This window comes from Rhinolophus sinicus, chromosome 2 (assembly GCF_057876585.1).
Source record: "Rhinolophus sinicus isolate RSI-liver-muscle chromosome 2, RSI-T2T, whole genome shotgun sequence".
NCBI classification, from domain to species: domain Eukaryota; kingdom Metazoa; phylum Chordata; class Mammalia; order Chiroptera; family Rhinolophidae; genus Rhinolophus; species Rhinolophus sinicus.
The window spans coordinates 31,065,551-31,092,596 of record NC_142502.1 but is presented as its reverse complement, the minus strand read 5'-3'; the positions used below and the strand labels follow the sequence as shown (position 1 = coordinate 31,092,596).

At 33.1% G+C, this 27,046-nt stretch overlaps 1 protein-coding gene across 7 annotated transcripts in view; it reads left to right on the top strand.

The window, feature by feature from the left end:
- The window catches only part of LAMA2 (laminin subunit alpha 2), a 521,442-nt gene that overhangs the window by 86,664 nt on the left and 407,732 nt on the right, over positions 1 to 27,046 (top strand). The window lies entirely within an intron of this gene.

Genomic DNA, 27,046 nt, shown 5'->3' with positions numbered 1-27,046 from the left:
ACATTTCAGTTTCCCACACGGCTTTGTCCTTTGGACTTCACTTCTTATTGATGGTTTTGTTGTAGATACTTTATGTACCTCGTCTCATTGTATCCACTATATGAAGAGAAAACAATAAAATTGGGCAATGTCAAAGTAAGGTCCAATTCTTAGTTATATACAGAGTTATCCAAATGAAAAATGGAAGTTTCATTTGAGATAGCTGAATCTTTTAAGGGAAAATACTTTGTGTCTTATATGCCAGATACATCACTGGTGTTGTTTAATTTCTCTACCTGTCAATACGAACTATCCCTGAGATATATGGTAAAATCTTGCTGTGGATGAAATCACTTAACCAGTAGTGAGTGCTATCAGTTATTTATTTTGAACGAAAACAGCCACCTTTATATGTACATATATTGGTCATGCCCAAAACATTCTGACTGGAAAGCTGAAAATAAAATAAAAAAGCACTCTCTTTTCCATTTGAAAACATTACTGACCAACAGAAACTGGAAACATATCCATCAGGAATTTAGATGTAATGTAGATAGGTCCTGACCTAATGAGTGAACAGTTACTTACAAATTTTAGGAACAATGTCTTGACAGTGGTTCCTGGTACCTGTGTTGCTAGGCAACTCAAAGGGGGATGAGGAATTTATACTCAAATTTACTTATGTATGTTAGGTTTTATACATATTTATTGATAATGTATTACACACATCATTACAGGCTAGCTGTACATTTTTATTCTATCCTTTGTATGAGCTTCTCAGTATATGTGAAAGACACTCTGCCTACATCCTACTCCCCTTTTAAATTCTGAAAATTAACATAGCCCTAATATATGTATTATTATGGTTGACTATTGTGGGTACATGAAAGAAAATATGTACCCTTTTTATGCAGAAACAATAGTTGTTTTTTTTTTAAATCAGTGTTTCAGTGTGTTCTCTGAGTGTGTGTGTGTGTGTGAGAGAGAGAGAGAGAGAGATTCTAAAACAAGAAATCTACTTGTTTTAGTAGATTCTAAAACAAGAAAGGAGTAGTCTCTTAGTTCCACCTGGTTCTTTTCATTTAATTACTATAATTAATAAATATGGAAGAAAAATTAATAGGATACTTAAATCCAGTGAAATATTAAAGGTCCAAACTGTGGATATTTGAATTAAAGACTAATCAACTTGGGCTTTTTGAATAATACTCTATGATATTAAAAAAAAAAAAGGTAGCATAATTTCAAGTGGGAGTTTTATACTTGAGAACTGGAGTGGTTTTGTGAATCAAATTTTAAGAGTTAATGTTATATCAATGCCACAAACCAGAAAATTAGATCTGTATAACAAAAGAGCTTTAAGGAGTGATGCATAATGGACTGTGATGGTTGAAACTGCTGAAAATTGATGGCCCAAATCAAAAGGATGGATTAGGAATCTCTGTGGAATGATGACACACCTATACTTTTGTGAGAAGGTCAAGTGAAAAGAGCAAGGAGTACCAGGGACTTTTATTTCAAGGAAGGCTCTGAGGATTTTGGGTTATTTCACTTTATTACTTTAGTTTGTTTCCGTTTAGCTGAATAGTCCAAATTTGTGAATTGATATTTTAGTGTATCACACCAAGATTATGAAACCATTTGACAGAAGGCCGAAGCTTATAATTTCCCTGCTAAACGAATGCTAAAGGGGTTGAATCTGATACCTTTAGAGTTTTTATATACTTTGAGTTCCTTATGGTAGTTTGGATCAATATTTAGTTGAGTGCTTTTTGTTTATTTGTTTATAGTATTCCCGTTTGCTGTAATCTATGTAGTTTCATCTTTGAAACTGAAGATTAAATTGAATGTCAGTTCTACTGCATATTTTATCAATATTTTTAAAAATAGCATTTATTGTAGGAATCTGGACATATATCAAATATAGTCTTCTGTAGAAATTTAGAGGTAATTAAAAAGTGTACTTAGGGACATAAGTTTTATAGACAGAGAAAAATTAAAACCATGTAAAAGTTTATCAGATTGAATTATATATAATCAATAGAAATTATTTTTTGGGGAAAATTCTTATAAATAGTGTACGTCAGATGACATGTATTTAACATAATCCCATTATATTTAACCAATACACTTACACTATGTACCCGTGTAGTTAAAGAAGATTTTTGTAGGATGAAGTTTAGAGGTGTTGATAAGAACCAGATATTTCATAGAAAAATCCCATGATTCCTGAGATTTGTGACTCTAGTGATGCAGTCACTTAATTATCTGTGACTCTAATAGCTCATTGTAAATATTATTGTTTTGCATATTTGTTATTTAATAATTTAAATCTGATTCTCTTATAGATGACATTCTGGGTTCTGTCTATGTTTCATGCTACTTTGAATTCAGTTTTTTAAAATTATTTATTTAATTTATTTTTATTTTTCTGTTACAGTTGACATGCAATACTGTATTAGTTTCAGGGGTACAACGCAGTGATTAGATAGTTATATAATTTACAGAATGACCACCCTGATAAGTCTAGTACCTACTGATACCATACATAGTTATTGCAATATCATTGTCTATATTTCCTATGCTGTACCTTACATCCCTGTGACTTTTTATAACTAGCAATATGTACTTCTTATAAATTTAGTTTTTAAAAATTAAATTCAAATGACATTTTTTCTTATTATATGTTACCAGGCAACTCATTTAACTGATTTTTCTCTTTTTAACTAGTTAATTTTTAGGTGAGTTATGAACAGTTTTTATATAAAAAAGTACTTATGTGGCTTAATTTCTCTTATTTATATCAAATAAAATAAGAACATAATTAGTAGACTTGATACATACTGATTTTTTTATATGGATAGCTAAATATTGAACTTTTTTCTTTACTGTTTTTGTATTTTTGACATGTATATACTCAAACCTTACTCTCCTCTCACTTCTCTTTCATTTATTCTGTTAATTTGTATATGAATTCATTCTTTGCTAATAATATAAAAGTGAACAAAATATATAAGGCATTTGTCCTTATAGAGCATAGAGTCGAACACAGGAGACAGCTAATAGTAATTAAACAATATAAATATACACATGGTAAGTGCTGTGCAGGAAACAAGCCAGTGCAATAGAAAATAATTGTGTCAGATCATTTTTAGATGAAATGGTCAGAGAAGGCTGTTTGTGGAGGTGCCATTACATCTGAGAAAAGATGATGAGAAAGAGGCTGGCATGTCAAGAGTGGGGAGATAAGCTCATCAGGCAGAGTAATGAAAAAGCAGATAGGCACCATGGTAAGAAAGGGTTTTGTGAGTTCAAGAAATGGCCAGTGTGGTGAGGGTAAAGTGCAGAATAAGGTAAGTCAGTTGAAAGGTTGACGTGGTAGGTGTGATGAATTCCAGGTCTAGGGAGGAGCCATGAGAGTGGGTGCCTGAGATGGAGAAGAGTAAAAGAGGTCAATTAATTGGTTAAGCTGTAAACCCAATTTTGTTTTTCTTACTTTGATTTTAATTTGAAAATTAAGAAAAATGTACTTTTCTTATTTTCTGGCCTTGTTTCTCATTATTTTTGTTATATTGCTATTATAGTATATGCTTTATTTTGACACCTAATTATTGCCAAATTATAAATATTATTAATTAATATCTTATGATGCATCATAATATTCTATTAACTGGCTTTAGCACATTTCCCATGAAACACATTTCAGGACACATTTATTGTTAGTGCTTGTTGGAAGTATTTCATCCTGGTTTCAATTTATGCACTCCAAATTTTCAAGTAAAGACTCATGGAATTATCAGATTTTTTATTGATGGTCAACTTTTATAAAATATCAGCTAGTTTTGGAAAGAAGAAATATACTGGAAATGACAGTCTACTTATTCTAATGTTTTATTTCGAATTAAAGCTTTAATTTGTTATTTTACTGTCATTTTTCATGTAAAAATGCTAAAGTTTCTTTTCCAGAGTTTATTCTCAAGAGTTTATATTGACCACTGAGGTTAGATCTGTATAAGACAGTTTTTTCTTTTGTATAAGACAGTTAGATTTGTGTAAGACAGTTTTTTCCTCTCTTTTCTTTCTTTTTCTCCCCGTTTCCCGCCTTCCTTCTTTCCTGCCTTCCTTCCTTCCTTCCTTCCTTCCTTCCTTCCTTCCTTCCTTCCTTTTCTATCAATTTGTTTTCACTTTTTTTTTATTAGTTTCTGGTGTACAAAACAATACAGTAGTTAGACATTTCACCCCTCACAAAGTGGTAAACCCCTCCCCCAATCTGTTACCCCTCTGACATCGCGTGTATCTATTACAATTCCAATAACTCTATTTCCTATGCTGTACTCCATATCCCATGACCATATATATATATAAAATTATAGTTGACATACAGTGTTATTCATCTTCAGCTTCAGGTGTACAGTACAGTGGTCAAGCATCTACACAGGCCAGGAAGGAAGTGGTCTCCTTAATAAGACATGTGCCCATCTGACACCCAACAAAATCTTTACAACATTATTGATTATATTCCCCAAATTGTCTTTCACATCCCCGTGGCAATATTGTAGTTACCAATTTATGCTGCTGTCTAATCATTTCCCCTTCTCCCTTATCCCCACCCCCCTCTCTTCTAGCAACCATCAGTTTTTTTCTTTGTATCTATGAGACTATTTCTGTTTACTTTGCACGTTTATTCAGTCTTTAGATTCCACATATAAGTGAGATCATATGGTATTTGTCTTTCTCCAACTGACTTATTTCACTTAGCATAATGTTCTCTAGGTTCATCCATATCATTTCAAATGGTAAGATTTCATTCCTCTTTATAGCCGAGTAATACTCCATCATATAAATGTACCACAGTTTCTTAATCCAGTCATCCACCAATGGGCATTTCGGTTGTGTCCAAGTTTTGGCTATTGTAAATAGCACTGCAATAAACATAAGGGTGCATATATTTTTTCTAATTAGCGTATTGATTTTCTCTGGATAAATACCTAAAAGTGGAATTGCTGGGTCATAAGGTAGTTCCATATCCAGTTTTTTGAATTGTCGCCATACTGATTGCAGATTGGCTGCACCAATCTGCAATTCCACCAACAGTGCACCAAGGTTGCCTTTTCTCCACAACCTCACCAGTGCTTGTTGTTTGTTGATTTATTGATGATAGACATCCTGACCAGAGTGAGGTGGTATCTCATTGTGGTTTTTATTTGTTTTTCTCTCATGATTAGTGAAGTTGAGCATTTTTTTGTATGTCTGTTGACCATCTCTATGTCCTCTTTAGAGAAATGTCTCTTCATGTCCCCTGCCCATTTTTCAATTGGGTTGCTTGTTTTTTTGGTGTGGAGCTGAATGAGTGTTTTATAAATTTTGGATGTTAACCTCTTATCAGATGTATCATTGACAAATATCTTCTCCCATTCAGTAGGCTGCCTTTTTGTTTTATTGATCATTTTCTTTGCTGTGAAAAATCTTTTAAGTTTGACTCAGTCCCATATGTTTATTTTTTCTTTTACTTCCCTTGCCTAAGGTGATATATCAGTAAAATATTACTCAGGGTAATGTCTGCAAATTTACTCCCTATATTTTCTTCTAGGAGTTTTATGGTTTCGGGTCTTACATTTAAGTTTTAATCCATTTTGAATTTGTTCTCATATATGGCGTAAGGTGGTGTTCCATTTTTTTGCATGTGTCAGTCCAGTTTTCTCAGCACCATTTCTTAAATAGACTGTGTTTACCCCAGTGTAAATTCTTGCTTCCATTATCATAGTTTAAATGACCATATATGAATGGATTAATTTCTGGGCTCTCTATTCTGTTCCATTGATCTGTGTGCCTATTTTTACGCTAGTACCAGACTGTTTTGATTACTATAGCTTTGTAGTATTATTTGATGTTAGGTAGCGTGATACCTCCCACTTTCTTCTTATTTCTCAAGATTTCCCTGGCTACTCGGAGTCTTTTATGGTTCGATATAAATTTTAGGATTATATGTTCTATTTCTGAGAAAAATGTCATTGGTAGTTTGATAGGAATTGCATTGAATCTATATATTGCCATATGTAGTATTAACATTTTAATGATATTACTTCTTTCTATTCATGAACATGGTATGTGTTTCCATTTATTTGTATCTTCTTTGATTCCCCTCTTCAGTGTCTTAATTTTCTGAGTACAGGTGTTTTACTTATGTGGTTAAATTTATTCCTAGGTATTTTATTGTTTTTGAAGCATTTGTAAATGGAATTGCTTTATTGATATTTCCTTCTGATAATTTATTATTGTGTATACAAATTCAACTGATTTCTGAATATTAATTTTGTATCCTGCTACTTTACTAAATTCATTTATTTGTTCTAATAGTGTTTTTGGTGGAGTCTTTGGGGTTCTCTATATATAGTATCGTGTTATCTGCATATAAAGACAATTTTACTTTCTCCTTTCCAATTTGGATGCCTTTTATTTCTTTTTCTTTTTGATTGCTGTGGCTAGAACTTCTAGAACTATGCTGAATAAAAGTGGTGAAAGTGAGCAACCTTGTCTTGTTCCTGATCTTAAGGGGAAAGGCTTTATCCTTTCCCTGTTGAGCAAGATGTTTGCTGTGTATCATATATAGCCTTTGTTATGTTGAGATGTGATCCTTCTGTTCCCACTTTGGTAAGATTTTTTATCATAAATGGCTGCTAGATTTTGTCAAGTGCTTTTTCTGTATCTATTGGTATGATCATATGATTTTTATTTTTCATTTTGTTAATGTGGTGTATCATGTTAATTGATTTGTGGGTATTGAACCAACTTTGCATACCAGGAATGAATCCCACTTGATCGTGGTGTATGATCTTTTTCATGTGTTGCTGAATCAGGTTTGCTGGTATTTTGTTGAGGATTTTTGTGTCTGTGGTGGAGACTAATAAGTTGTTTTTGAGGGGATAACTTACAATATTTTCATTGTGGATATGTTTTGCAGTTGTTCTGAAGCTCTATAGATTGACCCAAAGGTATCTCAACTTAAAGGAAATAATATAATTTTTGCATCTCGACATCTATTTATATATATACCTATATCTATTTCTATACCTATTAACTCCAATATTGTTATTTTTTTTAGATGAGATAATATTTTCAAACATTTCCTATTCTTAATACTTCTTGTTCAGAACTATCAGTTTGAGATTTAGTGCATTTTTAAAGAAAATATATATGCTGATGTAATTTTCCTTAGTTTTTGGTTAAAAAAAAAGAGCTCCAAGATTAAAAAATGTCTATCAAAGTTATCTAATTAGAGCTTGCTGTTAGTCATTAATCATAAGGTTAGATACATGTTAAATCAATCTATAATTAAATCAATAATGGCAGCAATATCAGTGGTTGGATAATATCAACTTGTAAAGTCTTTAAAATGTGATTTTCAATTATTGAGACCCAGAATCATGTCATTTGTGGTTCTTAACATATATAAGAAATGATATTGTTCTCTGCATAATGCTTTTGCAGAATTTTAGTGTGAAATATTAAGGTGCTATTTGATAGAGTTTCATATCTTTTTATTATTGTGTCAATAGATTTTTAAAGGAAAAAATGTGTGATAATATTAATTTATTTTGTTTTACCTGAGTTAAACATACTAGTCTCGATCTTAGAGGTTGTTACTAGGCAGCATGAGCTCTCATCTCTTTCTCTCTATTCCTGATCTCAGTGAATAGCCCTATTCACCAATCTATCCATACCACAAGTCACACCCTGGAACCCTCTTTTATAGTCCGCGTCCACTCAGCCACCAAGTCCTGTGGGAATGGATGCTGACATCTTTCTAAAATCCATCTGCTTCTTTCCAGTTCTACAGCCAGTACCTTCATTCAGAATCGAAATATTCTCTTGATTTCTGTACAAGCTCTTGTAAGGTAGTCATCTGTCACCCTCTCCTTGTTCCTCTCATTAACATGTCTGTCACTCCTGTTGCATAGCCTCCTAGGGACCCGATGTTCTCCAATATAAATTTTACATAGACCATTTAAAAGGCATGCATTCCCTTTGTCATCTGATCCCTGTTTATCAGTCCAATGTAATCTTTGATATTTCTCCCCCTGACACGCTATACTTCTGTCATGCTGAACTCTGCAGTTACTGTGCAGTGAACTTGCAAACACTTCTCACAGGCTGTCCCTTCTATCTCTCTTCTCATAAACTTCCCATTATTTGCATGGGTAATATATCCTCACCTTTTAAGAATTTCCTGAAATTATCCCTGATGTTCTAATACCTGAACAGCCACAACTCTGGGCTACAGATGTCTTTGTACTTATATCATTTATCACATGATACTGCCACTAAAGGTTTAAGTGTCTGTTTCCCATCATGGGCCTGAGGAACTTAGGGGAAGCAATGAGGTGGAAGTGGGCCAAGGAGACTTGTCACAGAGATGCATTGGAGACTGTTTTACTTAGATTATATTTATTTGAGGTGGTTTTAGGGAAGCTCATAGAGAATATTGGGAAAAGGTGAAGTATGAAGGATCCTAAACAGCTTTTGGCAACACCATTATAGTTTCTTCCACTGTGGAGGGAACCCCTGGAATCCAGGCTATGTCTGTCATCCATGTGTCTCCTGGACACATAGTGTTTGGCAAATAGATTGTATGCCTGGTACATAGTAGGATCTTAATAAGTATTAAATGAATAGGGGGTTCTAGATACTATTCTGGTATCCATATTAAATTGCTTTCAAAGTATAATTCCTCTGTGGCATTGAGATCTATTTAAAACATACTCTTTTTTTGCAAATGAAACATCTGATCCATGTTATTTGATTAAGATGTGTGGGCTCTTAAGGGGATTAAAGCAAACCATTGCCATGTGTATGTAAGTATCCTATGAGTTACTCATCTAACATTCCATTCGTTAATGGAGTTTAGGGAAAGGAACCTCTTTGGCCAGTGCTTTGCTGATGGAGGAATAAGTCAGAAATATTAAAAGACAGCTGTCTCCATTTGGAGCGACCATTTTTTCCTAAGAGCTGTAACACATCAAGCATACCTAAATTGCCTTTCTGAAATACTGGACCACAAGTATATTGTCAGTAAAACGGACTGTGTTGATTAGTTTGTCTTTGGGGTGCATTTGATTCATCAGATGATAGAGATGCTGCTGGCGTTTCATGTAACCTGCTATGGTATTCGGGCTTTATTGGCTTAGCAGCGGCATTGACACAAATTGTCAAATTTTATGGGCAGTTTTAAACCCACTGAAATACATCCTGGAGAAACTTCCTGCACTATTTAGTAGCTGTACAGTTTGAAAGAAAAGAACCAATGTACACAACACAGGATAATTCAGCACTGAAATAATGGAAGACGATGACAACATGCTTATTTTGCTCTTGCACATGTGTCATTAACTGCACAATGGGATGCTGATGCTGCCTCAGAGGCTGGTATTAATCTCTGTGCCAAGCTTGCAGAAACCCTGCATGAATTTATTGACATAAGTAGTTGCTGTCCATCTTTTTGATCCTAAGATTACTCCTTTGGGATATAGGGTAATATCAGGCTGTTGAACTTAAAAAAAAATACAAAAAATTTTCAAGGTTTGTGAAGGTAAGAGATGTTCATTTTCTTCCAGTACTGGAATTAAAGAGTACGAAGGCACATAAGAGCTAAGAATCCTATCACTGTTGGGTAATTTACCATATTTCTCTGAAAATAAGACATAGCCGGACAATCAGCTCTAATACGTCTTTTGGAGCAAAAATTAATATAAGACCCGGTCTTATTTTACTGTAATATAAGACCGGGTCTTATATAACATAATATAAGACCGGGTCTTATGTAATATAAGGCCCTATATTATATAAGATGGGGCGTTATATTAATTTTTGCTCCAAAAGACTCATTAGTGCTGATGGCCTGACTAGGTCTTATTTTTGGAGAAACATGGAATATATGTTATCTAATTTAATCATAACCCTGGGAGAGTGGAAATATTGTTAATTCTGTTAATAACAATGATAGAATCAAAGGTTTGCTGGTATTTGATCCCAGGTCTACAATGATCCAAACATATATTATTAATTAGTACTTTATTAGTGTCTCCTATCAAAGCAGTTGTTTTACTAAATTTTTGCTCTTTATTAAATCTCAGTACCAAAAAAAAACAAAAAAACCTTTCTACAAGTAAAGGAATGTTGACAAAAATCTATGTTCGAGGATATCTAATCTTCTCATTTTTTACTGCTTTATTCCTGAAATGGTGATACAATCAGGTTCTGCACATTGCCAGTAACTTGGGCAAGATGAGAGACTACTTTTTGGATAGGATCATTTGTAGGAATTTTCCACATGATTCACACAGAATCAACTTAATCTTCTGGAAAACGTTTTAGGAAACACAGTTACACATTGTACCCAGGATGTAGTGTGCTTACTGCAGCGTGGTGTGTGTGTGTGGTTTTTTTTTTGGCATGCCTAATCTAAAAACATAGATAAAAATGGCAGATGTTAGCACTTCCACTATAAGACAAATTCTTACAAGAGAGCATTTTCATTTATATTAAACATATGTGTATTTCTACCAAAGACAATTTAGAAAGACATCATGCTCTTGGGATCGCTGATGGTAATAGGAAATGATCCTCCCCCTTGGGTGTCACTAGAGAGTATAGATGTTAACTCTAGTCACAAACTCATTTAGTATAAAAATAAGTCTATAAAATGCTTAACCCACCTTGTAGAAATAAGTTAACTATCTTTCCACCTGGACCATAATCTCTCAAGTAAGTATTAGGAATTATTTCTCTTTTTGCCTCCAACTACTTTGGAATTATGGCTCATTTTCTTTAAAAACTGAGTATTGTGATTAGTTTTTCAAAAACCTCAAACTTTTTACAAATATTCCACATTTCTTTTCTAATTAGGATAGTTATTGTGAAAAATCACAATGTGCTTCATCCCCAAATCTGGGCTGAAAAGTAAACATTAGGATGAGTCTTCAGAAAAATAAAGAAATATTTGTTTTTTAAAAAGCATAAAGTTATTAATTGAATGGTTGACCTTTTGTGACTTCCCAAATGTCCATTTTCAAACAGATAAAAGTAGTTACAAAGAAAAGGTATGAATGTAGATTCAGGGCCAGAAAACAAAAATGGTTGAAATTGTCTGGACATATGTTCATAGATCGCAAATGAGCACGTCTTAAAATTTAAATTCGTGAATATGATATCTCAGGCACAGAGTGAGTTCTTTATATTTACAAGGTGATTCTTATTGCCTACCAGCTGTGTTCTGACTTCAGATGATGACCTTCCCGGTATCTTTTATATGTAACTCATAAAATGCACGACTCTGGAGAACAGTTATCATGACAGGGAGTGTGCTTTCTTGATGATATGGTGGGGTCCTGTTCCCACCTCTGCTTTTGAAGGATATTAAAGGTAAGATTAAAAATGCTCCAGTAGTTCTGTTTTGCTGGTTATAACAGTGAAGGAGACAAAATTGATCCTGGCTGATGGCTCAGTGTTTCAGTGCTGTTCAGCAGCACCTGTTGGCCAGCAGCTGTTAGGGATTATTGCAGGGTTTTTGTTCTTTTTTTTTTTGGTCAGGAACAGTGTGGCTACAGTAATAAATCAGATTTAAACTGGTTACTGAAGGGGTTAGTTTAAAAGTTTTAAAAGTCTTTTTATAGTCAAAGATGTTAATTCTAAGTGGCAAACCGGAATCAACCTGCATACATATATCCAGGATAATTTTTTTGTCCCCCAGAAATATAGCAACAGTGAAAGCCTCCATACCATGTCTGAAAAGAGGATGGGTACTATATTTCTCTATTTTTTTTTCTCTTTGCTTCAGCTCTGATCATTAGAAATTCATATGGCAACACGTTTATAGTGGATTTGAGGCAATCAGTTTTCACTAATCTAGAAAACTCTCTCCTCAAGAGAGAAGGGATTTCAAAACTTCCATGATCTATTTAAATTCAATGTATCTTTCTCCTAGTTTGAATAGGGAAAATGTGACTCTAAGGTCGTAATGTGGAATTGACTTTTCCCTGCCTAGCATATTATGACATTTCACATTAAGGCAAGTTAGGGAGAAAAATTTATGGGTGAATAGGGAGGAGATAAATATAATTTTTTATTTTATTATTCTCATGGCAATACATTATACAGCATTCCTGGTTTTCTAAATATGTGTTTTCCCTGAGGTAAAAATCTCAAAAAAATCTACAAGATGTTTTGGGGGTCTGTTGGGGAGGTGAATGGTATAGAGCTAAAGCAAGTGTTATATGACATTTTTATTTATTAGATTGGTGCAAAAGTAATTGCGGTGTTTGCAGTTTTTTTAACCTTTTATACCGCAATTACTTTTGCACCAACCTAATACCATTTTATTTCTTTTACCTATACCTTTATCTGTGCATACATATGCATCAACATCCACGTATATTCAAGTGTTCATTTTTCATATTCCAATTTTGTTCATGAGAAACACAGATTTATTCTTAATCCTAGTTACCCCTGTGGAGAATAGCCCACCTTACTACTCATTTTATTTTGCAAACCCACTCATTCTACTTCTTACCTCCCTCCTTCTATTTCTTTTTACCCTTCACTAATAGTGTTTTCAGCTACTAAGGCATACAGGACTACTTTGTGAAGAGTAACTGAAATTAACCCCATGCATCATTTGGGTGGCAAACCTGGCAGTCACCCATCATTTATAACACAAACACCCAGTCTTTTTGTGATGGGCATAAGAAATGCTACACAAGCGCCTCATGTGGAGAAGAGAGATCTGCCTGTTGTTCTATGTGTAAACCTTGAGCCCATCCCACCCCCTTTGCACATTTATGAAATTAATGTGACTTGTCATTCGTGTCTTGCCAAGCATTCATATTAATTACATATGTTAGGCTCCATCTCTTGAGGAGGACTTGGTCTTACTCTGCCCAGGTGGCTCATCCATCACTGAGTCTTCAGTCATTGAACGTGACAGTAGCGTGCTCGGCATCAAGACTGAGCAAAGCAAAGGTCTTTATCGAGATTATTCTTAAAGTCTCCTCTTCTGAGAGACGTGTTTCTCCTAGCGCTGTTTACTTCAGGACTTTCAGGGTCAGCAGGAAAGCTTTTCAACACATCTGGTTTCTTTTTGAAATGATTTTTGGTAGTTTTGTTACATGTGTCTGGTTATTCATTTTAAGTGGTAAAGGGATGGAGATAATGGTTAGATAGAATTCTAAATGCTCTAAGGCTCTTTTATCATCCCATTTTTGCATAAATTTTACCTGCCAACATACTAAAATTGTAAAAACAAGAATAGGTTTAACACCGAATATGGAAAATTTATTAAAAGCGTGTAAAGCGGCGCTGGGCTCCTCTGCTAATGCTTATTTTCTTCACCTGTGTGCTCCTTCAAACCCAGGACCCAACTGGAAACTCTCAGGATTAATTTTAGTCATCTCATGCAATTCTATACTGTACCCTGTCTTTCTGCAAAGCAATGATAATACTGTGGTTCAAAACTTGGCGATCCACAACCCTTAGGGAATATATTTTCATTACTTCTCAGCAGGAACATTTAAAATTTCTTCAGCTATATTTTGCACTTACCTGCCTTATTAAACATATAATATAGATAATAAATTTACTGATTATTATAATCCATTCATTATTATTCTTGTAGTTGTTTGAATAGAATGATAACATCATGCACTGTTAATTTGTTTAGAACTGTTTACCTCTATCTGCACATAACCCACACTCCTATACTCTAGCCTTTAATCTGTTTCTTCAAACCTGCTATAGTGTGGAATTAAAGTTATTAAAATTATAATAATTATTTTTGAAATAAAAAGGATTTTCATGGATAAAATGCACATTTATTTTTATTGTTAAGAATACTTTTTGTTTGTTTACAGAATACTTCCTTTTACTTGACTATATTCACTGGAATAGCCAGTTATTTTTACATACCTCTCAAAATTACTGCTGTTTCATTAGAGATAATGGGTTTCTGTCCTAGAGGAAATAATACTTGTTTACTAGAGGACAAGAATATACTGTATTGTTGTTTTGGTTCATCAAGGTGATGGTTCATAAAGAATAAACAAATGCTCCACTGAAAAAGTTAGTCATATATTTTAGCTTATTAAATTAATTAAAGGACAATGAAGAAAATCATTTTCAAACCTGCTGTGTTCAGCCATCACTAATTATGTTTTTGCCCATGGGATACAGATTTTGGAAGCTGTATTTATAATCAGTGATACATACGCCATTTATATATGTTAAAATACAAAATATTAACTTTAAATTGGAAAGTGCTATAATGTCTCCTTCCCCTTCAACATAATCATATTACACTCATTCTTTAAACCAGGGGTGTCCAAACTGCAGCCCACGGGCCAACTGTGGTCTGCAATCCATTTTTTATTGGCCCGCAGCAAATTCCAAAAATATATTTAGTTTATTTAATTAAACCAGGTGAGGCAATATGTACTTCACCTCGAGTGAGTGGCCCGGCTGCTTATGTGTATTTTACCACATATGACCCTTGGTGAAAAACGTTGAAAAAAGTTTGGACACCCCTGCTTTAACCACTAGCAAATTCTCATCTCTTCTTTAAGTATTACCTAAAGCTAGCAGGCTTTGGTATGAAACCCACTTCTGAAGATAAAGGAAGTATGGTCAAGTGTTACTAGACTTTTAACTTTTCTGTATGATTGACATTTCTATTGAAAATTTATGAATAAGTAGAATAATGTGATAGCAAATGACTAGTTACAGGTAAGATGGTCAGGAGAGACCCAATAAAAGAACCCAGTATGGCATGTTATAGGAGCTCAAAGAATGCTGGTGTGACTAGAACATAGAAGGTATGGGTTAGAGAAATAGAATGTCCCCTATTCTAGAAACAAATGTCAGAGAGGTGGGCACAGCCATAATGTGTAAGGCCCTATGAGCCAGGAAAGACATTTGCATTTTATCCTAAGTAGATTTCAGGTGGAGATGTGTCATGCTTCTGATTTATATTTTAGAAAGATTTCTTTGGCTGCCATATGGAGAATTTATTAATGGGATGTAAGGTCTGAAGTAGGGAGATAAACTAAGAGGGTGTAGAAACCCAGGTGTGATGGTGGCTTGGAGAGGATGGATTTCATGAAAATGAGAAAAAGGAGATATATATGGGATATTTTGGCAAGTAGAATTAACGATGCCTACTGGTGAATTGGATGTAGGTAAATAAGGGTAAGAGGAAAAATTTAGTGAAGGTGGTTAAGGAAGAAGAATCAAGGCTAGATCCTAGATTTTGGTCTTGAGCAATTATGTAGGTGGTAATGTCATGGAATGTGTTGGAATAGATTTAGAGGAGAACAAAATTTTTAGGGAGGGAAGGCCGGGGAATAACAAGTTCTGCTTAGGCATATTGAATTTGAGACACCTTTTAGACATCTAAGTAGAGCTGTTGACTTAGTATTTGGATATGTGAGTCTGATGTTTTAGGAACCCTTGTCTTGAAGATATAGAGCCTTTGGCGTATAAATGGTGTCTGAAGATAAATAAATGATGTCACCAAGGAAGATTGAACATATAGGGAAAAGGAGGGCGCCCTTACTGAGCCCTGGGGCACTCTCACATTTACTTGTTAGCAAAGGACTAGGAAACAAAAATCAGATCACTAAGGGATAGCTGTTAAGGTTGGAGAGAAACTAGAAGAGTATAGGTTGTGGAAGTGAAGAAAAGAAAATACATCAACAAACCGGATACAGTCAATGTTGTCTAATTTTGTAGAGGGTTCAAATAAAATGGGAACTATAAAATGACCATCAGATTTGGGAAATTTGAGGTGATTAATGCCTGGGAAGAATATTTTCTGTGCGATTAGAAGAAGAATTAGATGAAATTAAGAAGGGAATGGGGCACACAATGTGATATATAGATGATGTGTTACAGAACTGTATACCTGAAAAGTATGTAACTTTACTAACCATTGGCACCCCAATAAACTTTAATTTAAAAAAAAGGGAGGGAATGGGAAAGAACAGTAGGCGACTTTTTAAATAAAGTTTTCTATGAAGAGAAGAAATATGGGGCAGTAGGCAGGGAAGAAAGGAACTAAGATGTGTATTTATGCATTTGTTTGTTTTATTGTTAAGTTTGTGTCTTATAAACTGATGTAAATGATCCAACAGAAAAGGAGACTGATGATTCAGGAGAGATAGGGCATAATTACAGGAGCAAAGTCCTTGAGAAAGAGGAGAGGTTGTGACACAGACTTTACAGACCAAATGTGGAGAGCTTGGTTTTAGAAAAATTACCATTGCATCTATAGCAACAAGAGGGGAAGAGGGGACAGATGCTGGTAGGTTGATATATTGGTGTTGGAGACATGAGAGAGTTTCTGTCTCATTGCTTCTAGTTTCTCAAAGGGGTAGGAGGCAAGCCAGTAGTGGAAAGTAATGCAAGGCAGTGTACATTTGAAGAGCAAGGAGATGATATGGGTACCTCATCTATATACCCTGTTTTTGTATCTGATATTTGATTCCTGTGTACTTTTTACATTGGCCTGGACAACTTGGCACAACCTGGAATTGGGAGTCTCCCCTCTGCACTTATACCAGCTCAATGGGCAGGTCAGTTCTAGGTTCTACCTTTTATAGTATATTATTCACTCTTGCCCAAATATTTATGATGCGTCAATAAATACATTGTGCCACGGACTGCATTTATAATTCCAATTTTGAGTTTTTCATCATTCCATGATCCAGATTTCAGCTGCATCAGAAGAATCCATATAAGGACTGCTTTAGATGACCCATTAGTGATTCTAAGAGTCTCTAAAGTTATGCTTTCTGAGTGCCCTTCATTCTATGTACAGTATGCTTCATTGTGATTTTGTTTCTTGAAGAGCATATTGAAATGGAAAACCAGTAATGTATAGGTATGGATTTCTAATCTGCAGGTTAAATATTCTTATTCCATATTTCACTGGAGTCAGGTAGACATATGTCCAGCCCTCCTACTTACTAGGTATTTGACCATGGTGGGATTACTTAGCCTCTCATCTTTAAAACAAGGAATATACAATCTAACTGATAGAGCTGATAACATAATATAAAAAAAAGGATGTAAGGAATATGAAATAATAAATGTTCAATGTTGTCAGTAGACTCTAACCAAACATGAGTATATCAGGTATTATATTCTGTCATGGAGAATTGTCAAGCATTAATGCATTGAAATGTAACTCAGCAATCTATTCAAGTAGGCAATGAAATGGAATTTACCCCAAAGTAACCAATTAACACTTTTTAAAATAATTGAGAACACTATTGTCTGAAATTGAATTCAATATCGATAATTTATCAGTAAAAATGGAAGCATATTGATTAAAGGATACAAACTGAGAGATTGAAAAATGCAGGTAATTTTATTTGGAAGTACAAACCAAGAACACAGATGTTAATGAAATGTTATCTTAATTAATCATATCATATCATCAGGGCCCCCTGCCTGCCTTAAAAACATACCTAGTGCAATAGTGCAAGTTTAGGCTGATCAGCAGCATCATGAGGTCTTTACTCAAGATCATTAAAATCGTGTGTCCAAGCTCAGAAGCTCTGGTGTGAAATGAGAGCAGGTGAGAGATTCAGAAAATGGGGCCTCACTTAGGAACTCAAAGGAAATAATACAGCATCTCACAGTCTTTGCTTTTCTCTATGGTTCACCTGTGTTATGGATTATCACCATAATAAAAAAAAATACTTGAATTAATATAATAGTATCCACAGTATTTCACCATGAGAAGCATTAACAATTTTAAACATGTAGTATGAAATGCACCCTCGTTATAATTATTTTTATTGACCGTATTCTTGCAAACTCTGATTTTATTAGAGAATTTAATACCCTAACATTCTAGAATTTTAAACATGTTCTAGTTTTTATTGTTGGTATGGTTATTGAAAGAAGGTATTAATTTTAATAAACATAGTATTCCTCTTTGTTTCTAGTCAGAATATTTCTTTATAGGTAATCTGCACAAGAAATTGGAAATGATGCATAAAAATACAACTTTTTAACTTGCAAGGTTGTTTATGCATCTTGGGTTTGCTTATTTTTGCAGTTGTGTGCATTTTAAAATCGCCATTTGTACTCAGTATTCTAGCATTTGACTGTAGTAGACATTTGGACTGGAGACAATGGGAACTGTGATGTACAATATATACGCTTACATCCAACTGAGAAAAGCCACCACTTTTGTCTGTACTTCAATCAGCAGGAGGTTTTATTTTTTTCAGTTTGTTTAGAAGAATCAGGCCCTGTCATCTGCATGGCATACAATATGTGACAAAAAAAAAATTGTTTTTTGCCCTTTGTGGCTTAAATGCTGAATGCCGCAGAATCCTCTGTGTAGCTAAAGAACAGTTTAAGGTTTCATCTGTAACAATGGTAACAAAACAAACTATAATTTTAAATTATTATGCCTGTTAGATAAAGAACCATTGTCTGAATACCAGAGCCAAATAATTCTCTATGATTCACTTCAGACATGAAAACCCTTAAAAACAGGTATGTGGTATAAACCACTTTGGAAAACTCTTTGGCATTATCTACTCAAGTTAATATATGCATATTTCATGATGCTGCAATTCAACTTGTAGGCATATACCCAAGAGAAATGTGTGCACCTATATACCAGACACACACACACACACACACACACACACACACACACACACACACAAGAATGCTCAAAGAAGCACTATTAATAATATCTAAAGCTGAAACTAACCAATGATATCAGTATTAGCACAGGTAAATATTTTGTGGTATAGTCATATAAGGAATACTGTACAGCAGTAAAAATGAACAAACAACTGCCACACCTGACAGCATGAGTGAATTCTCAAACATAATGCTAAGCAAAATAAATTAGATATGAAAGAGTACATAGCACATGATTCTATTTCCATAATATTCAAAATAGATGCAACTTAACTGTCATGTTAGAAGTCAGGATAATACGTAGTTCTTTGGGGAATGTGGCAATAGGGATTGAAAAGGTGGATTCTTAGGTATAGGAAATATTCTCTTTTGACCTAGAAAATGGTTATATGTATGGGTTTTTATTTATGATAATACATTGATAATAATATGAAGACACATTAAGATTTTTATTTGTGATAATACATTGGAATTATACAAATACACGTGTTCATTTTTCTATGCATATGTACACAATATATGACATACATAATGTGTAGTATATTAGTATATGGCATATATCAATTTTAAAAATGTTTTTAAAAGAAGAAAAATGATTTTAAAAGAAGAAAAAATTCTAGAAATAAAAAATACTCAATTTCCTCTTCACTAGAGATAACAATTATGTAGAATTTGTGTATGTAGTAAGTTATGCATATGTTAAAAATATACTAAATAAGCAATTCAACAATTCCATTTAGACTTTCTTATGGATCGCAGACAGACTTATATTTAGTTGCATTTTATATAGTCACTTAAAGAATTAAAATGAAAACTGAGTTTTTTCCTGAATAATCTTAGAGTGTATTAACTGTAAAAAAATTTAACATGAGTAATTATTTTAAAGATTTTATAACTCAGAGTCTATTGAACTTATCTTGGTTTTCATAGAGTTCAACAATTCACTTTGATTTTAAGTGAAAACATTTTATTTCACTCCTACTCTGTGTGAGGCACTATGGTTTTTATGTAAGAGATGTTTTTATCATTGCCTCCTTGTTAGAAAATTTTGTACAGAAGAATACTATAGATTTCAGCAAGTGAGAACATATATATATATCTATATATCTTTTGATGGCTGTCATCTGAGATCTTTAAAGATTTTTTTTTTTTAAAGTTAGTATCAAGTGGGGGATAAAAGCTAATGTGGCTATCTTATCTTAGATCTTATAGATCTAAATATATGCACAAAACACCTAATATCCTGAAATCAGCAGTTTTGTTTCTGATGGCATCTCTTTATGAGATGGGAACTTTTTTAAGGGATGTTTTACTACCTATTTTGCACAGAAGAAAAATAAATTGAGAATGTTTCTTGGTGAAATCTCGTTGCTTTGGAACAAGAATAAAAGAAATTTTTTTTGAAGGACTTACTTTCTAAAAAAAATTTTTTTTATTAGTTTCAGGTATACAAAGCAACATAATTAAAATTACCAAAAAAGAAAAATAATACAAGAAATATGTGTTGGTCATTGTAAAGTAAAATGTTGACAATTTAGCTTATATTTTCCAAAATATTTATCAGTTATTTATTCAAAAGTATTTAATTATGAATCGACTACTCTTCAATGTTGACTTTTCATTATAGAAAAGCTAAAGTAATCTTAGAAATGCAAATTATATAGATGCTGAATTACATTTTCATTGATTTCAAGTAGATTATAAGCTAGTAGAATTAAATAGATGCTTTATGAAACAACTTATTTCTTTCTTAAAATCATACAGAAAATGCACTTAATTCTCGAAATAAGGTTCAGGTGCTACGAAGCTCTCCCCTGTTATTTTTCTTCCATTTGCTACAAACACATATCCATAAGTATATGTAATGTACTTAGTTCTGCAGCCACAAGAATTCTCAGCAGCTTTGTAGAGAAAAGGTAGGATAAAGAATGCCCCAAGTATCCCTTTGAATAGCTCAGGCAAGAACAGGTGTTATTATCCCAGGAGGAAACTGTAAGTGACTTTTTTTGTAATTGGAAGTGTGTCCTGCCCTGATAAGAACTTGTGGATAAGGACACAGGAGAATAGTAAATAGCCAAGGGTAAGAAAGCCAGAAAAGCTTTCTATGTTCCTCCACTTAAATACATGTTATTTCTTTAAGGACTGCAGGTTTTACAAAAGTACTAATTTGGGATGCTACTTACCACTGTTTCCAAAAGTAAAAGGAGGCTCCTCTAGAGTGTGGCTTTAAGTAAGCCATGGACCAAAAATAGGCCATAAGGCATGCCAGGCAGCTTTATGAACTTCAACGTTCCAGGAAATTTCATTCATTAGAGAGTTCCCCTGTACTTTAAACAGTATTACAAAGGAAACAGCAGAAAAATTAATCATAGTAGTAAAAACTTCTCCTGCAAGATATTACTGAGTGGTAGAGTCTAAATAGTTTTGCTGTTGTTCTTATTGTCTTGTTGGTGGATGGTTTGCTCTGAATACTTGCTTACTTCTTTGTTTGTTGATTTTTAGTATGTAAATAAAACTTTGTAAGGCCAAAACAACAAAATAATCTCTCAGGAAGTTTTAAGATAATTTCAAACATTTTTGAGGTTTTAAGGCTGAGATTCTATTTTGTTTGACTTAAAATGAATGTTCTAATGCACATTTTTTACTTAGTCTGAATTTTTACTTGTTCATGAAACTCAGAAGAAATTCTGTCCATTGACAATCTCTCACTGTGCAGTCATCACCACTCTAAGCCCTCATTTACTCTAAAATTAAGTTTTCAATGATATGCATATTATAAATTCATTCTCAGTTGCAAAATTTTCTTGGTGCTTAAGAAATTGTACTTTAATCACCTTAAAAAAATAGTACTTTGACGTACAATGTCAGCATGTTCTTAGGTTTTGATAAATGTGGACAAAAATCGATAGATAGATAGATACGTGATGAGGGCCCAAATAAAATCATCATACTTCAAAGCTTTTCCTAACATAACTCACAGCTGAACTCTTTCCCTTTCAATAATAAAATAAAATAAATAAGTCATGGAAATGTACAACTTGGTGGCTATAATCAATAATAATATATTGCAAATGTGAAAGTTGCTAAGAAAATAAATCTTAAAGTTTTCAGCTGAAGAAAAACAATTTTTTGTAACTTTGTATGGGGGCAGATGTTAACTAGACTTAGCGTAGTGATCATTTTGCAATGTATACAGATGTCGAATCATTATATTGTACACCTGAAACTAATATATCTCAATTATACATCAACACAGAAGGGAAGAAAATAGTTTTGATATCTAGAAATCACCTATCCAACTTTCTATTCGAATAGGACTTCTTTGCAGGAGACAGAATAATAACTCAAAAAAAAAAAAATAGAATCAGTAATTTCAAAATACTGTTGTATTCAAAGGTAAGGTGAATTTTAAAATTATGTAGTACTTCCAGTTTAGATATTTGAGAACACTAGTCATATCTATATGCCAACATCGGTTGACACTTTGAATTTAGTATTGCACATAATTGGGTCCCACTTCATCCATTTTCTTTTTTCTCTCTTTGCTATACTTTTAATATGCCACACTGTTTGCTCTTTTCCTTCAGCATTTCACTTGCTTAATTCTTTCCATTTTTAAAGATAAAACAAGCAAAACAATACATGCTATCCTCCATTGCATCTATGTTCATACCTGCTGTCTCATATTCCATTTACTTCTCAACTGGTGACAGTCTCCATTCACAATCTGCATCTCTCTATAATGCTGTTCTTACTAAGTTTACCAGTAAGTACTTAATTTCTGAATCTAGTGGATATTTTTTGCTATCTTTCCTGAATTTTTATGGCATTAACAAGTCTGAACACTTCCCCTTTCATTGAGGATTCTCTTCCATTGACTTCTGAGACAACACTTCCTTCTAATTATTTTCTGCCCTTTTGGGTTTATTCTTCTGGGTAAAATTTATGGGTTCCTGTGTATAATTCGTATGTACCAATTTCTTCTGAATTCCATACTGCTTCTCTTTTGGTTCCATAGAGTTTAGCTCTGTATCTGCAAACATTTTCTGCCATCCATGCCAATTGTATGTTAGAGACATCCAGGTCTAGACCTGCAACCTGATCTTTTTTTTTTTTTTAAGTAAAATATTTTATTTATTTATTTATTTATTTATTTATTTATTTATTTATTTATTTAAATTTCATTGGGCAATATTGGAGAACAGTGTGTTTCTCCAGGGCCCATCAGCTCCAAGTCATACCTTTTCATTTCATTTGTGAAGGTTGATCTGGATTAAAAACAGGGTAACTTAGAAATTTAAGATAGAACTTAAATGCAACCTCAGTTTTGGATCTACTTAAGTATTATATTATATAGAGAATACATAAAATAAATAAATCAAATGATATGAGAAAAAAATTAGGAAGCATGATAAAATTTTTTCTTAATTTCTAGAGTAAATATAGTGTGCCCAGGAATACTGAACATGCTAAATTATCATGACGTGTTATATCGTGATAATAATAGTATATCCATTATCTTTTCATTTTTTGATTAGGCAGAAGTGTGCTTAAAGTTAGTCAAAATAAAAAGTCAAGGACCATAAAAAATATTTTCTTTTAATTTCTGAAAATTAAAAAAAATAATTTAGTGCTAAATAGTTTTGGGGTTTACAATGTATAGAAACGAACTTTGTAATGACAGTAATTTCCCATGACAAATGGTAAGTGTCCACAGCTGAATGAATCTGTTATGTTTAATTTAGTTTGAATTATTGGGAAAGGAGAGAACAGAAGTAGTGTAAATGTTAAAAATTTATATGAAGTGTACATCTCTGCTATTTTTACATAAAGTAGATCTTTCACTTCCAATTACAAAAAAAATTTTTCTCATCCATTCACACTTGGGTTGCTTGTTAGCTGTAGTGAGTAAATTTCTGAGGAAAGTGCAAATATTTATGTAGTGTGTCTTTGCATGTAAAAGAGTATATATTCAGACACAGTCTACTACTATTTTGAAAAATTAAAAGCTTAAGTCACAAATTTTGTGTTTACTAAAGATTTTTTTTAAATAGTGATCTGAGAACAGTTATTTTTCTTTCATAAACATGGAGATATCACATTTTGCTTTAATATAACTACAATTTATTCTTTTCATCATTTGCTTTGCTAGTAGGTCAAGGAGAAATCATACCAAAGAAGGGTCCATGGAGAAAAGAGACCAATCATATCAGAATTAAAATTAAATTGAAAAAATTTAAATCAAGGAAACCATTTTTTTTTCTGCTTTCGGCATGATGTGCAAATTCATGCATTTTAAATGGGAAATGGGAAATTTCATAGCCGCTGAACAGCGGTGATGTGAGCTCTGTGGCCAGGGTGGAGGCAGGGTAAAATATACCTGTGGCAGCTTTTGGTCAGTTAAGGAAATTACATTTGAAACATTCTGATTACATTGTGGAGCCACAAGAAAATTTACAGTTATTTCTTTTTAGTGGAACAAAGTACTTGCTCTTTTCCAGCCTCAGAATCATTTTCCAATCGTGCTCCACTTAACAGGCAGTGCAGATTCAGTCATAATAGAAATGTATTTGCTGTGCACACACCTGCACGCACACACATGCATAATTTTACCAAGCATCTATGTATTTCTTTGTGCTTGTGTATCAAACTTAGCCATGAAGTAGAATTTGTGTTTTGAGTTTGAGTATTAATTTACCTTATCAAAAAATGCCTTTCACTTACTCTCTCTCTCTCTCTCTCACATGACTGTTTTACCTGAGATGTGTTCATAGTTTCATACTTAATATGATATGGAATAGAATGAAAGGTTTTATAAAATTATAATCATGATTTCAATGATCTTTTTATCATGTAGAATGAAATAGGTACTTTGACCAGAGATAAAAAGTATCAATGCTAATTAAATACATTCAAACTGTATCAACTAAATTTGTAGAATGTTGACCTTTATGTTAAGTAATATAACATTCTAATTAAAACAAATATATTTTCAAGTTGCCTGTAACAGTGATAAAATGTGTTGCATTAGACAATTGTATAAATGTGCCATGAAAATTGAGTCTAACAGCAGAGATGAATGTAGTTACTACAAATTTAGCAAAAAAACTCCAAAAATAAAGCTGTTTACCAGCAATTAGTATATATGTATTTCCTTAGAGAAAGGAGAATTTATTGTGAGTGGGGATACATTAACTCTTTCAGACAAAGATTCTGTTTCCCAAACAACTATATTCATATAAGTGATATGCTTTTTGGAACTCAGGATTTAGCCTCCAGCTGTTTTCTGATGTTGGAAAGTGAAACACTAGGGTTTGAAATGGTTCTGGGGACACAGCCTTCCCTGTCAGGAATTCTAGCAGATGCTGGTATAATTTAATATTCGTGGAAGACAGAGCAAATATAGAATAGCATCAAATTGATTTTGCAGAGTTTTCAAGCCAGATGTCCCTTGGCATTTACATGGAAGAAGTCTGCTGTGTACCAAGTTGCATATTTTTGTGTGCAAGTTCTCAGCCATGGTATGTAGTCATTGGTGTTTTGACAGCCATCTGCTCAGTCCTTACTTTTTCTATTTGGCTGTAGCTAAAATTGAACATTTTTTGAAGTGGAAAAATCCAGGTAGTTTTGATTATAAGAGAAAAGAAAACTAGTACTCAGTATTAAAAATAAAAAGCATTGCATATCCTTGACTTAGTAATTCACCACTGTGTTGAAAGAGAACTTCTTATAAAGAAGAGTGTAAAATAAATAAGCTCTTGGAGAACGGACACCTCATCGTTTTATTGATTGAGTGTGTTTTAATTGTGTACAAGGCTCTTGCTAGACACTAAGGAATTTACAGAAGTGAGTAACTCCACAATGACAAGCCCAAGGTTAGCCTGGTCTTGTGTACAATAAGCACCCCATACATTTTGCTGAATGAATGAATGAATATGTTAGAATCCTTACATAATAACCTGTTTATGTATAGAAAATTTCATCCAACTGGTTTTAATATGTGGAGATGTGTGCATCCATGGTAATATGATATGTGTATGTGATATATATGTTTATATGCTATAAATGAATGAAAGAGAATTTGATAAGAATTTTTGAGCACTAACTATGCACTTACTGATACGCTAGACATTCTAGAGATTCAAAATAAGTATGTAACATTTTTTCTAATGTCATTAGTGCATCTACTTAAAAGGACTAAAATAAAGAACATTTTAAAATGATAAATTGTATGACACAGATTAATTGATAAATAGGAAAGGATAGGGGATTGTTTTTATCAAGAGGATGAATTTTGAGCTTATTTTGAAGGAAATATTAAATTTACACACAGGGAGAATAATTCAGGTAGAGAAATTAACATAGTCTAGGTGAGGTGGGTAATGTATTCATGCATTAATTGAGTCATTTATCAATTATTTTTTTAACACTTTGAGTCCTGCATTACATTAAGCAGATAAATTATTAAATAAGCTTTCAATTCAGTTTAGAGAAATAGAGACCATAAGCAAATATAATTATGAGTATCTAGAAATCTTAAGGCCCCATATCTGTTTCATAAACATGATTTATAAGCCTGCTTTATTACTTACAGGGTAGACAAAATACATATCTCTAAAGAATAACACTTTACCACGCTTTACCACGCTTGTTTGTTATAGTTAAGCAAATACATATTATTCTGAAAATGCAATTTAAATCTATTGTTTCAACATGCTTGGAACCAGTTTATGCTTACAGTTTTATGAATGAATAAATATATGTACTAAAAACATTTCATTCACTAAGTTGACCTTGAGTTTTGAATAAATTTTGGAGCCTGAGTGAATCATTATGGTCCTTGAATTTAATATTTTATGTGTGTCTAAGTTTAAGATTTTAGTATTATCAACTCTTTATTAATATTTTAATATTTTGAATAAAATAATTACCCTTTGAGATATTTTACTTTGACCAGTAATTTCTAACTATAAACCTATCTGGTGGCAATCATGAAATTTAATATCAATATGAAAAAATGACCAACCTTGGACTGTCTTGACATAACTGAATCCACCAAAAATATATTTCACTCCCAAAATAATTCAGGCTACATTATCTAGATATGACTTTAGATGGTACAATACATTGTTAAATTAACCAGTGGTACAAAAACAGTTTAAAAAATATTAAAGATATAAAGAGAGAACAAGTTAGAGAAATGGGCAGACACAAATCAGAAGTTTCATGTGTAAAATTGAAGAGCAACTTACTTTGTAAGCAAAATTCTCATGACACTCAAACAAGATGACGAAGAAATTATTCTGTATGCAAATGTGGAGAAAAAAATAGTTCATGATTCCATAGTGATCCGAGT